Raw genomic sequence first — 15,069 nt, forward strand, 5'->3', positions numbered from 1 at the left:
CAAGATTCTGAGGAGGAATAGGTTTTTTGAAACAGATTCCATTCAGACCAAGCAATATAGTTTGATACATGTAAGACTACCTTAAGCACTGCTCTTTCTGTCTACAAATCAAGATGTTTCTCTTTTTGGTGCCTACAGATATTCAGCCCCTGTCCAGAATGTACTGTAGTACTCATATGACCACTTACATACACTCAATGGTTTTGCAGTGTATTGAAACTGTGTGTAGTACAAGGAGGCACAGTAGGAGAATTCATGGGCTCTTGAACGTGAGCCACTTCTGATGCTCAAGGACAAAAGGAAATACTTTATTCATTCAGCTTATGCAGATGGAGATCATTGTTGCTGGGATGCATGCTAAGACCTTGGCATAACTACTTTAAACAGAAGATTTCTTGCTTTCCTCTTAAGTGTTAATGCTCAGTTTGGGACTATAGCTTAAGGCTTGTCTATGCGCACACGCTCTGCTGCTTTAACTATACTAGCATGGTTAAGTAGTCAAATCCTCTAGTGCAGACAATGTTATACTGGTATACTTAAACTGGGATAGCTTTACAGAAAGGAGAACAAACTATACTAGCATAAGGTACCTTTATACCAGTGTAATTGCATCCACACTAGCAATGGTGCTAGTGTTAAAAAACCAAAACACGCTGGTATAACTTTTATGTGGAAACCAGGCCTTAGACATATTTATGTCTTCTTTTCTTATATTTTTTCTTTTGATGTTCAAAAGATGCATGAAACAATCAGGCCTGGATTAACTTTTTATGGTCCCGGCCTCAAACATATTTATGGGCCCTCCTGGGGAATGAAGGGATCAGGGGCAAGATCACTGCAAGCAGGGTAGATTTGATTTAAATCACTAGTCAAGATGACTCGATTTAATCATGGTTTTCTACATAAAAGTGCAGTCTTTTTGGTTGTTATAACCTTAATGCATATTCTTCACAACTCAGAGATGTAGGTTTCATTTTTAGAAGGCACACACTATACATTTTTAAACAGTGATTTATTTTGAAAACTTTTCAGATGAGTTTTACAGCTATATCAGAAAATAAATGATTGTTTGGTTATTTCATTTACCAAAGAAAATTGAAGCAGATATTTATGAAGTCACTGGGAGGTGAACTATCTCCAATTCAACAGGTTAGTCATTAATATTCAGAGGATTTTCTTGCCAGGCTTGCCAGAAATTTTAATTGTTTTATTTAACTAAATGTTAAGTATTCTGGATTTTTTTTCCTTCAACAGCAAACATAATATTTTACAAAAAAAGCATATGTCCCTCACTTCTCACATTTATCTCCAGACTTCTTCTCCTTGTCCAGATCTATTCCGACTCCAACAATCTTCTATTCATTGAAATTTTTCACTTTTAAAGAGAGGTAAGGGATTGACTCTGTGTATGCAAATTTGCAGAGGGATAATAGAGTTGAGGTCTGTTATTTCTCACCTCTATATATTATTTATTTAAAAACATTTTTGCTGTTAACAAGCATGTTACCTCTGGAGACACAAATCCACAGTTTGAGAACTGCAAAACTAAGCATCTTTGATAGTATGTTCTAGACTGAGCACTGAGTCCCATTGGGTACATAGAAAGATGAACCTAAATAATCAATACAGAAGCCCCTGGAACTCCATAAGATTGGGTCCCTAATCCATGAACTATTGGAACTCATTTACAAAACTTTTCTTAAACATTACATGAATATATTGTCTCATACTATAGAATTAGAATTTCTAATCCCTATTCCATGATGAGATATAATGTATCTTTAGAGCGGATTTTTTGAAAGAAAAAACTATTTAAATAAAAAAAATCTGATTTTTTTTTAAGTCATTGATTTTTATCCACCCTAACAGCGGGGCATTGGGCGGGGGGAAGGATGGGTCCCCAGCTGGAGCGAGGCAGAGTCCAGGGGCAAGATGAGCACAGTGAGGCATGGGGGGAGGATTAGTCCCTGCTGACTGGAGCAAGGCAGGAGCCAGGGGCAAAAACATAACGGGGCAGGAGCTAGGGTTGGTCCCTGGAGCAAGGGAGGGACCGGAAGTAAACTGCAAGCGCAGCAGGGCTGGGGAGGGGGTACCTACCTCCTCCCTGGTTCTAACCCATTCTCTTCATCTCTCTCTGCACTGAGCTGAGGGTGGGAGTGCACTGAGCACAGGGCTGAGGGTGAAGGGTCTGGCCAGGAGCTAGAATGAGGAAGGCGGCTCAGGGTTGGGGCAGGAGGTTGGGGTGTGGAGCACTTACCTGGGGCAGTTCCTGTTTGGTGCGAGAGGTGCAGGTGGAAATGTGGGTGGGGTGGTGCAAGATCTCCCATTTGGTGCTCAGGGTGGGGGTGGAGATATGGGGTGGTACAGGAGTCAGGACTGGGAGCTGGAGTGTGTGAGGTGATGCAGAGTCAGGGATGGGGTGTGGGGGGGGCTGGATATGTGTGGGGAAGTGCAGGAGTCAGGACTGGGAGGAGGTTTGGGAGGTGCAGGAGTCAGGACAGAGGGCTGGGGGTGTGGGCTGTTGTAGTGGGGGTGTTCCCAGCACCCTGCCCTGAGCGGCTCACATCAGGGGGCTAGGAGGGGAGTATGCCCTGATTCCACCCCATTGCCCAAGGCCCCAAACCGCCTCTTCTCCGCCTCCTCCCCCAGCAAGCACACTGTAGCTCCACTCCTCCCCCCTCGCACAGGCAAACAGCTGTTCTGCGCAGGGGAAGCGCTGGGAGGGGGAGGGGTGGGAACGCAGCATGCTGGGGGAAAGAGTTGGGGGAGGGGTAGCTTTCCTGCTGGCAGAGCCTGCCCTACAACAGGAGCCAGCAAGCACAAGTTTCTGCTGGCTGCCCCACAGAAGAGAGCAGTGGGCAGAGAAGAGCAGGCCGGGCCGGGGCTGGAAACAATATCCTTAAAAGCAACGATTCTCCAATTAACTAGGTGGGATGGTTGTACTTCAGGAGCCCAATATTAATAAAACAATAAACCAGGAGCATGTGGTAATGAGACATCATTTCATTTCAGGCCATCGCTGCCTGAAACACAATCCTAGTTTTCCAGCTGACCGGCAAAGCCCAAATCCTGCCCAGCCTCTACTTTTCAAGGAAGCCCCACACCCTTCATTTTTGTTTTTATACAGATAAGATCCTCTCCTTGCTAATAAACAATTCTAAGTGTAAGTGACTCACCAAAACTCAATGACAACTTTAATTAACTTATGTTTGCATGATAGGTAACTTAACAAAACTAAAGTGTACAGGGAAATGAGAAGTCAAGACATAATAATTGATTGCAGCTGGTTTAGTGGTGCAGCCGCAGCATTAAACATTACAGTCTGTGTGTGTGTCAGGGTGAGGCAGAGGGTTTCTGTTCACTAGGCACCATTATCATACAGTAACTCCTCATTTAACGTTGTCCCACTTAACATTGTTTCAGTGTTATGTCCCTGCTCAATTAGGGAACACGCTCATTTAAAGTTGTGCAATGCTCCCTTATAATGCCGTTTGGCTGCCTGCTTGTAAGATTCTGTGGAAGAGCAGCGACTTTATAAGGGAGCATTGCACAAGTTCTGCTTCTCTGCCTCCTCCCCTCCCTCCCAGTGCTTCACTTAGGACTTTCTGGGAGGGAGGTGCAGAGTGGGGAAACACTGTGTCTCTGCTCCTCTCCCTCCCTCCCAGAAAATCCTAAATGCTGCCAAACAGCTGTTTAGCAGCACTTAGCATTTTCTGGGAAGGAGGGAGGGGGAGGACTGGAGACACGGAACTTCTCTGCTCCTCCCCCTCCCTCCCAGCACTTTGTGCTTAGGACTTTCTGGAAGGGAGGGGCAGGAGCGGGGAAGCCCTGTGTTTCTGCTTCTCCTCCTCCTTCCCTCCCAGAAAGTCCTAAATGCTGCCAAACAGACTTTGGGGGCGAGGGGGAGGGATGTGGGGTGCTCTGGAGAGGAAGTGGAGTGGGGGTGGGAAGAGGTGGGCCTAGAGTGGAGCGGGGACAGGAAGACGCGGGCCTGGAGCATTCCCGGCAAAATCTGAGCCTGTTCTCTGGGGAAGCTGCCGCTGCTGCTGCAAAAGTGCTTCCTAGCATCCTTGCCTGCACAGCAGGCTGTGCCTGTGTGGCTAAGCCAGGGGTACTTCCCAACCACAGTACAGTACTGTACAGTATACAGTATAATGCCTTGTCTGCCCCCACAAATTTCCTTGGAACCTAACTCTCTGCATTTACATTAAATCTTATGGAGCAATTGGATTCGTTTAACATTGTTTCACTTAAAGTTGCATTTTTCAGGAACATAACTACAATGTTAAGTGAGGAGTTACTGTATTTGAACATGATCCTAAAGAGTCGAGTTAGCTGACACGATGTTGATTGTGATGCACTGATCAGTGTACAGTAGGACAATGTCATGCTCAGCATTATCTCCCAGTCTACAGTGACCCATCAGTCCTGGACAGCATTGATTTTATACAATCCAGTGCAAACACGATAATATTTTCTTGTTGAGACCAGGCAGAAATGAGCAAGCCTGAGAATGGAATCCCCAGGTAATAAGCACTAAGGGGCAGATCTTTAGTGGATGTCAATCTGCACAGCTCCACAGAAGTCACTGAAGGCATCTGGACCTAAATATCTGCGAACGGTTGGTCTTTACCAGTTGTTTTAGACAAACTAGTAGATTTAGATCATTTGTAAATTCAATTCTAGATCCACCCCTTTAACACCCTGACACCTGATGCTAGATATTTTGCTTCTTGATCGCTGGCCATTTCTTCATATTGATTTTAAATGTTCATTATTGTTCATTTAAGACAGATGCCTATTGCAAGGCACTTCATAAATATTTTAAATAGATCAAAAAAGTAGTGTTTCCCTATTCATGTCACACAATAAGCCACATCCACAAGTATTGATTTATTTTAAAAATACGTTTTACTGTTAATTTGATAGCCAATTATTTTCCTTGTAACATTGGCAACTGGTCAGCTAAGCAGCTCAGACATTGTTGCAACAAGATATTTGCCTTTAACAGGAGAAGAGATTTCTCACAACTATTCTTGCCCTACTTTTTCTGCAAGGCTACTGGTCCAAGGCCGTTAAGGAACAACAATCAGGGGTTTTCTTACACCTTCCCCTTGCCAGACATTAACTATTTCTGGTGACCATCTTCCTCTCACCAAGTGTCCATATCAGTTATTCTTTCAGTCTTCATTTGCCTTCCCAGGACACCAGGGAAAAAATTACTGGCCTCTCAAACTATTTCCACTGAACTAAAAGGGCCAATATCCTATTACATGCAGTAACTGAAAAGAAGAGCTGTCAGTTCTATATGCAGCCATACCAAGTTCCATTACTTTGCACTGAATTACAATACCACAATTAAAAATAGGAGCTATTTATCAGATTCAGTACTGGTATGGATTGGATTGAGCCATTACTTAGCAGAATGCTCTTTCAGTATTTTTCTGGTGGCTCGATCAGTTTTTAGAGGAAATTAAGTAAAGTGAAAACTGCCCAACTGCCTTGGGGAAGAGAAGAAATTAATCCATTACTTAGGGATTTATCTTCACTACCAGGGAGACCGAGCAGGTGTCAGTTTAGCGGGTCCAGTGAAGACCTGCTAAATGGACAGCAGAGAACTCTCCAGTCAACCCCGGTACTTCACCTCTCCAAGAAGAGTAAGGTAAGTTGACCGGAGAGTGTCACACCACACAGTGAAGACACCAGGGTAAGTCGACCTAAGCTATGTTGATTCCAGGTACGTTAGTCACATAGCTGGAATAGCGTAACTTAGGTCAACTTACCCCGGTAGTGAAGACAAGCCCTTAGACTAAACTCCTTGGGGCAGGGTCCAGCTGTTTTCCAGAAGTGTTGGGATTGGACACATGGATCTGATGCAATACTGGGACTATAGGTGAGGAAATACATAAACATACACCTACACCTTAAAGTGTAACTCTGTTCTTGGAAGCAACTCTGTATGACATATTAAGGTTCTGAGTTCATGACCTCTCAACGATTCCCAGCTCCTTTGGCTTGGTTTAAAAGCAAATGTGTTTCTTTCTAAATGCCAGTCCTGCAGATGCAATCAAGGATCTCAAAAGCCTTCCAGATTGTGCATCAGCAGCCATAATAAAGATTCTGCAGACCAGATTCCACCTTCAGTTATGTCTGTGGAACCCTACTGTCTTTAAATTTGGGCAGAATGTGGGAGGGGGGGGCAACTGGAACTTACAGTAGTTAGCAATTCTGATAATAAGGAAATCTAATTCTTTCCTCAGTAGCTGGTTAGCTCCACAAGGCTAAAAAGCAGTAAAACTTAAAGTAAAGCAGACAGGCCTCCAAATACACAGTTAGATTTGTTCAAAAAAACTATACCAATTTTATGAGGTTATTTCTCTGATCATAGCAGCACTTTAAATACCCTAGTACCCCAAATAAATGGGTTAAGGGTGTATGAACACATTTCTAAAATGACAAAATTCTCCCCACAATCTCATTTTCGTTTACAAGGTCCATTATTATCAATGCTTTCTCAATTCAAATCTCCAGCATTCACTGCACTAGAAACGCTGCATCCACGGCAGTATACAGGCTGCTAAAATTAAGGGTGATCTCCTCCACAAGTGTAAGTCAGTGCAACTCTATTGAAGTCAATAGAGCTACACTGAATGACAACAGCTGAGAATCTGGCCCCAAGTCTATTTTCAAGAAAAAGACAAAGCTTAGGAAACTTTCATGTTTTCACTCTTATCGTATACCCTCTGGTTCCCATGCAAGTTAAATCATTCAATGACGGTGAAAAGAAGGTTAAGTTGCATCAGTTGCAAAACTACTTTTTCTCCCCTATGATCCTGTTAGCAAGCATTTTATGAAAGAGTTTCTTCTCTGTTTAAATAGGCCCTGTATCCTTTGACAAGCTGCCTTTGAAGTTACTGGATGACTATTAAAACTAGTCTGGCAACCTTAGTAAGATCTAGAATGATTCTGCAAGCTCCACAAGGAAATGTATCAACACATTATTCACCCACAAATGCATAACTGCAAACTGCTTATTATCCCTTCTCTCTTTCCTGAAGCAATTAAACATGACGAAGAGGAACAGGGATGCCTTTATGTCAGACTGCCTTTCAGTAGCCAGCCCTTTTATTCCTAACTGAAGGTTTGCTTAGTTGCTTCATTTTTTAATACTGCAGACTAAGCAACAACCTAAGGGACTGTATCAGACCATGGCTGGTTCTATATTGTTTAATGATTTAAACATCTAAGAGCCAATAAAAAGTGGAGGGGCCCTTCCCCTTTATCATTATTTGTGTTACTATAGCATTTAGGAGTCCCAGTCAGAGACCAGGACCCCATTGTGCTAGCGGCTGCACAAACATCTTACTTCTTGCTGAGGGGTAGCCCTACATTGAATTTTTAGTCCCATTTTAATAAACATGATTGTAAATTGTAGTGTAGACAGGACACTAGAAGAAACATTTGTGTAGTGTCCACGCAAAAATTTACAGTTATGTTCGTTACGTGACTACAAATTCAAGAACAGATATACTCAAAGGGAACTAGTTCTCATACAATAAGGTTTGCTGGTCTTGGGAAGTTTTAACCAATTCCAGAAAGAGACAACATATGAACATCTTCACATATGAAAACTGTGTTTTCAATGTTTAAAATGTGTTTTAAACACTACAAACTTGACACCTTTTACATGCAGGGTGTTGAACTCACGTATTTACAGTTCTATTTTACAAAATCTAGACCTATCTGCAAGGAGCTCTGTCCAGATGGATTGACTTTGATGGGGCTCTACATGGGCACAGGAAACGCCATACTGGAACTGCCAATGGTCCATCTAGTTCAGTATCCTGTCTGAGACAGTGGCCAGCACCAGATGCTTCAGAGGAAGGTGTAAGAACTGTACAGTAGGCAGATGTGGCATAATCTGCCCCACAAAGAAGCCTCCTCTTAACCCATAATAATTAGAGATTAGTTTCAACCCTGAATCGGGGGGGTTGGAATCTCTTCCAAAATGTGGTCTGACCACATGGAAACACTTACTGTACTCTGGATTTATATGTGCTTATATAAATCCATGTGGTTCAGACTGATAGGTAACAAAACCAAATCAAGAACAAATTATAAATCCTGTAACTATATAGGGAGTGATACAAGTGAGGTAATATTTTTTACTGGACCAACTTCTGTTGGTGGAAGACACAAGCTTTCAAGCACCACACAACTCTTCACGTCTGGGGAAGGAAAAAGGAATTGGACACTCAGACTTGATGACGAGCTCTTTGTTGCTCGAAAACTTGTCCCTTCCACCAACAGAAGTTGGCCCCAGTAAAATATATTACCTCATCCACATTTTGTGTCTCATATCCTGGGACCAACCCAACTACAACGCCACTGCAATTAACTGTACATAATCATTTCTAGTAGCAAGGCAAGTTTTAGCCCCCAACTCCAAATGGTATTTAACAACCATTCTAGCCCAACCAAGACTGCACTGCGTAAGATACTGATTGGTGGCAGCCGCTTCTGTGAAGCAGCAACATTTAGGGCCCAATCCAGTCCTACAGAAAGAATCCCATAGGCTTCAACAGCATTTGTATCAGGCCCTTAGTGCCAAATCCTGTAGTCCTTAAATGGGAGTAGAGATGGTAGGTGAGGAGTTGCAAAATTATTTTGCTCAAGGCTATTTTGCAGCCCCAAATTACCACTTTTTATGACACTTTAGTGAAATTGACAGTTTCACATCAAACTACATAAGAGTTCTAATTCTTAGGTTATGAGCAAAATAAAATAAATTCAAGGGGTTTTATCTGAACCAGTTGTTGAATGGAAATAGTCTAATTCTCAAAAAAAAAAAGTCCTATTTTAAGGACACAGTGAACACTACTTTAAGGACACAAAGTTGACAACCAAATCAAAACACCCCAAACAAAAACCAATGCTTTGATTTTTCGGGATTCAGTGCTCATTGCTAATATCAGATACAGCCTGATGTTGCATGAGTAACGACTAAGGGATCCAGCCTTTGGAGAATGACAGGAGAGACGAAGCTAAGGAACAGAAGTGACAATGGGGAATGAAGTAGTTCAACACTTTCAAAGCATAAAACATACTGTTCAACCTGCCAAAGCTCAAACATGGAACACGATGTACCACAGAAGATCCAAAATAAGGAACATGCAAAAATTATTCCTGCCAGGAAGTAAAAATGCTGTAGGATTCATTCCTCTAGTGAGAGTTTACTTTCTGTAACCTCAATTTCATGATTCTTCATTTCTGCTGTAAATAAATTTCAAACAAAAAAGTGAGAGGGACATTTCATTTGTGTGGAACAGAGGGAACTGTGGGATTAAGGTAAATGGAGTTCGTGGAAATGAAGTACAGTTGAGAGATATGGAATGAAAACTGCCTTTTATGGAAAATGCAGCGTCTCTATTTCTCCACCTCTCCCAAGCGGCTGCCGTGTCAAATAAAATGCTATTGCTTGCCCATGCGTTTGCAAAATACTTTATCATTCCCTTCCAGCATCTACACCATTCTCAAATGAGCACTTCGTGTAAATTTAACTTGATTATCAAGAGGCTTAGCTGCCAAACAGAATTACTAGAATCTAATAATTAAAACAAGGATGGTGACTACTAATCTAATGACATATACACAGATTTCCTAATGCATGTAATTATAGCACTTCTGTAATGGGTTTTGGGTCTCTTTTTTCCACCTCTTAATAAGCCAGCAGCAAAAAACAAGAGTGACAGATACAGCATCACTGTCTGGAAAAAATATTAAGGAATAATTCCTCAGTGGGGTTGTTTTAACATGATACTGAATCAATTTTAAGATTGAAAGGGTCTCCAAGGGAAACCTGTTTGGTCTGGTTGGTTTGTTGATATGTCAGTTATTGGTTGTATACTAACAACATAAAGCTGTGCGGAACACTGAGGAACCTCTGATCCCTACTTCCATGATTGCTAATATAAGTACTGTAGCTCAAACAATAGAAGTTTAATATTATTTAGTCCTCAATTTTCTTCATGTTTGCTGTTGTTTGAAGGTACTTATCTACACAGCCAAGGCACCTAGTTATACCTATCAATATCACCACCCCAATTTATCATACAAGGACCTTTCTAGAAATCATCTTAACTGACCCTTTCTGGGGTTACCCTTATAAAGGTGCATACATCTCCGCTGTCCTCTATCATCACATTAATTAGTAGCCACTGGTACAGTTTGCCTTTCAGATGAAAAATGAAACAGAAACCCTACTCCTGATCATGAAAGAAGATCATATGAATACTTTAACAGAAGTTAGAGGACTTGGTCTTGGAATCATGTGTATAACTTAGGAAATTACCATGCACCAACCTATATTTTCTCTGCAGTTTCCACTAGGTAAGATATTCTTCCCTTCTCATAATAAAACTGACACAGTGATGTGTGTCTGTAGTCTGATAGCGTGGCCTCCCTGATCTCTGATGGCCGGAGCCAGGCTGGGCTCACACCTCTCACTGGAAGCTAAGGGGCAGGACAGGAAGAATAAAAGGTGGAGCATCTTACTCGGTTGAGTCTGAACCAGGGAGGGGAGCAGACATCTCCACGCTGCTGCAGATCCCCAGAGCTGAACCTGCGTTGCTCCATGCCCTGCCCCTGAAGGAGACTGATCCAGCAGAAGAGCTACCATGACTGCCATTCACCCTGTTCCCTGAAGAGACAGGGGATGACCCCACACCACACGTACATTACAGTGGGAAAGTAGGAAATAGCCCAAGGACAGCCAAATATAGTTGGGTTGTGTTTCAACCTCAACATTGGATCCCCGCTGACAGTGTGGAACACTCCGCCATTGTCAGGGCCCTGGGCTGGGATCCGATGGAGCAGGGTGGACTCAGGTCCCCCTAGCCCCTGCTGCCAAACCCACCCATAGGGTGGCAGACTCTCCACCTTAGGCCAAGAGGCCTGCGTCTGTCTGCAAGAGCTGGGACATCAGACTGTTTGGTGCCCCACCCCGCCAAAGGGCCTGAGCCTTGAGACTGGTTTGTCTGCCCCGCCCTGCCTGAGGGCCTAGGCTCTTTAAGACTATTAGACTGTGCTATCCTGCTTAAGTGCCGTGGCTTTAATCCCTGATAGGGAGCAGCACCCCAGAGACATAGTGAGGCAAAATGGCCTCTCACTGAGCCAAAGGGGGAGGGACCTCCACTAAAGTGTCATTTAACAGTTGTTGAGTTTCATCCTTTCAGTGGTGGTAGAAGTGATTCCTGTACATAGCTTGTCAATCAGTCACTAAAATACTTTGTGATCCTTCCAGATAAACTGCACCACTGTACAGAAAGATTACATACAAACTACAGTTTAGATTACAAAGTCAAGCCTTAAAAAGTTAGGAGACACTGTGCAACCTTAACTCAGACTCCGTATTATATTATGACGCAGTCTTTAAAGATCACATACTATTTTTCCACAGGATCCCTGACTCATTTTTCAAGTCCTTACTCCAAAGCATAGAGGTACTAGAATTTCTCAACTGAAAGGTTATGAGTTTTTTAATTATTATTTTAACTTGCGCAAAACTTATTCCCCTCCCCCCCTCAATCTTATTCTTAGAAACAGCTGAATGATTTTTGCTAAATCTTAGAAGTACAAAGGCAGGCGCCAGGAACTGCTGTGCTCTAATCCCTACTCCATCACTGACCCTCTCCATGGCCTTGTGCCTGTAACTTAAGTTTTCCATTTCCATTCACCCCATCTGTAAAGCTCAGATAATAGTTTTTATTCTCGCAGTGCTGTTGTGAGGATTAGTTAATACTTGCAGAGTTGAAGATGGAAAGTTGTGTATATATAACGCACACAGTAAAGTAAAATTACATTTTTCTAGGCTATGCTTGGCTAAAATCCTTCTCATTTTCTGTAACAGTATGATGTTAAAGACAACTACATGAGCACGATAGTAGAGACTGATTCATGGTGAATGTATTATAGAGCTATTCAAGTTTAACACAAGTTCTTACTGAACCATTATCATCTAGAATGGTCATCTTTGGGCATGCTGGATAAATTAAGACATTACACAAAACCATAATTTTCTCCCCTCCCCTCAATTTGAGTAGCCACACTGACTTTAATCTGCTTTGGTTTATAAACTCATTTGTTCCAACGTTTTATTATTCCTACCTCGTAGGACTGCTGTCAAGGCTTAATGGAATTAGAGATAAGCCTGTACCACAATTTCCTCCTCAGGGTACACTGATCTCAGGCTACATCACCAATAACTCTGCAGTGTCTTGACTGCAGAAATGTCAGAGCTTCAAGACAGCTTAAAAATGTACTTAAGAGCACTGAGGAGCTGAGAAATAGCGAGTTTAGACTAATCCAATTTAAAACACAGAAAGACAATTGAGAGTTTAGATAGGAGGAGATGCACCTGCAGTTATATATTCATGGAGAAGAGGAGGTGTGTGGTGTAGCAGATACCCAGAAAGGGTTAATTTGCAGTTAGTATCAGTGTCACATCCTCAGGTTTAGATCAGGCAATGAACATTTGTTCCAAGGATATAAAAGCTTGTAATATAACATATTACACGGGAGACTTGGTCTTAATGGTGTTTCTATGGAACCATGGAAAATTCTGGTCTGCCTTCTCCTCAATTTCAGGTATATCTTTCCAACTACCGAAACCATCATTCTCCCCTCCCATTGCAGACGTCACACTTGGTTGGAAGTGATCCTCTTCTTCCTCTAGACATGTTTCAGACCACCCTGCTCCTCTTCCCAGTTGTTTCAGCCTGCCCATGTGCACCCCTCACTGACAGGGGTGAACTGAAGCAGATGTCGCTGAAGAAGATCTACATAAAAGAAACGGTCAGAGCCAAAGCATCCTCACCTGCACCTAAGGTCTGACAGCAGGATCACTGGAGGGAGGTGTGTCACAGGAAAGGTACTTGACAGGGTGGAAGCGGAAGGACAACCTTTGAGATACAGCCATAATCTAAAACACTAAATTGATTTGACTTTAGGAAATTCTGCTTATACTCTGGATCTTTCCCCTTGAATGATTCCCCAAGCCCTCTTTCTCTTAAGCAAGAAAACATTTCAGAACACACAAAAAATAAGGAGTGCAGACAACTAGTATATTAGACAGCAAGAGAGAAAAGGAAACCCTAACATGGGAAAAATTAAAATTGACATGTATTGGGATTTTATGGTTTTAACCTTAAAAGATTAAAACATTTAACAACTGAAAGTGAAACAATCCCATCTGCTTGTCTAACATACAAGACAAACACTTGGCAGTAAATGCTAAGTATTTTTCAGTAGCTTCCTTAGCTCTTACAGCCTTGTATACATTTCAAATAAGATGGCACAAAGCTCTTTATTTTTGTCTAAAACTTGAAAGTTTTACTGAATTTCTCATAAAGGCATATACCCAGGAGAAGGACCCATGAATACATATGGAGAGATGTTCCTAAAACTACGCCAGGAAGAGAGCAATACACACTGTAGAGAAGTTATTTCTTACACTGAATAATTTACTACTTGACAGGCAAACAGTGACCCCTTCCAGTTGTAAGACTTCCTCAAAGACAAATGAGCTACTCCCATGAAGAGCTGCCATTCAGTGTGAGAAAGTTAAGAGTTGGGCCATTAGTCATTTGTAAGTGTCCTCTCTCTGCATCTTGTTTTTTCCCTTTTCTTTACTCAAGCTCAGCTATGTTTTCCAGTCCAACTCTATCCTAGATGTTGTGTGTCTCACTAATGCCTCTCATCTAAACCCTGGATTACTTTTTGAAATTTCCTTATTCACCTCTTTCAGACTTGTCTTTACTCCTAGCATAATTAGTTAGTTTGTAATCCTGGGGCATCTAGTTATTTAACTTGGGGCACGTTCTAGCCCTCTTGGCCTACACTCTTTCCTGTTGCTTTATCACACACATTTTCATGTTTTCTTTCTCACGAGAACACAAAGGGTGAAATTCACCCTCATGCAGAGAGTCAACGTAAGTTTTATACCCATCTGACAAGTTCTCAAAATAGGACTCTGTCATAACCTAGTCCCAGATTTGGACCTTAGCGTCCAAAATATGGGGGTTAGCATGAAAACCTCCAAGCTTAGTTACCAGCTTGGACCTGGTAAAGCTGCCACCACACAAAAAATTAGAGTGTTTTGGGGCACTCTGGTCCCCCCAACAACCTTCCCTGGGGACCCCAAGACCCAAATTCCTTGAGTCTTATAACAAAGGGGAATAAACCATTTCCCTCTCTTCTCCCTTCCAGGTGTTCCCTTCCTAGGTTCCTGGAGAGAGACACAGAAGCAAGCTCCGTGAATCTAAACAGAGGGACTCCACCCTCCCCGTTCCCAGTCCTGGAAAACAGAATTACTTCCCTCTTCACCCAGAGGGTATGCAAAGTCAGGCTAGTAAATCTAACACACACAGATTTCCCCCTGACTTCTTCCTCCCACCAATTCCCTGGTGAGCACAGACTCAATTTCCTGGAGTTCCCCACTAAAGAAAAACTCCAACAGGTCTTAAAAAGAAAGCTTTATATAAAAAGAAAGAAAAATAAATAAAAATGGTCTTTCTGTATTAAGGTGACAAATACAGGGTCAATTGCTTAAAAGAAATATGAATAAACAGCCTTATTCAAAAGAATATAATTTAACACATTCCAGCAACTACATACATGTAAATACAAAAAAACAAACCTATCTTTGTACTCACAACTTGGAAACAGAAGATTAGAAAGCAGGAAATAGAAAAATCCTTCCCATAGCCGAGAGGGACAGATTCAAGACAAAGAACAAAGGACTCACACACAAACTTCCCTCCAACCAGATTTGAAAAAGTCTTGTTTCCTGATTGGTCCTCTGGTCAGGTGTTTCAGGTTACTTCTTTCCAGGTGAAAGAGACATTAACCCTTAGCTATCTGTTTATGACAGACTCATGCAAGACATGAAAAAAAGTCTACACTGGCCCTAACTATAGGAGGTATATTGCACCTAAAGTGAATAAAGAGTATCTACCCCTCTTAACCCATTTTTGGATTACTGGGTAGTTAATGAAAATAATTTAGTCATTT

The 15,069-nt window shown here is 42.1% G+C and overlaps 2 protein-coding genes across 5 annotated transcripts in view; one reads left to right on the forward strand and one right to left on the reverse strand.

Annotated features, from left to right (window-relative positions):
* UPK3A (uroplakin 3A) overlaps nucleotides 1-15,069 on the forward strand; it is an 897,123-nt gene that overhangs the window by 772,746 nt on the left and 109,308 nt on the right. The gene's annotated exons all lie outside the window — the stretch shown is intronic.
* Nucleotides 1-15,069, reverse strand: part of KIAA0930 (KIAA0930 ortholog) — a 139,360-nt gene that overhangs the window by 101,073 nt on the left and 23,218 nt on the right. The window lies entirely within an intron of this gene.

The sequence above is a fragment of the Gopherus flavomarginatus genome, chromosome 1 (assembly GCF_025201925.1).
Source record: "Gopherus flavomarginatus isolate rGopFla2 chromosome 1, rGopFla2.mat.asm, whole genome shotgun sequence".
In the NCBI taxonomy this organism is placed as follows: domain Eukaryota; kingdom Metazoa; phylum Chordata; order Testudines; family Testudinidae; genus Gopherus; species Gopherus flavomarginatus.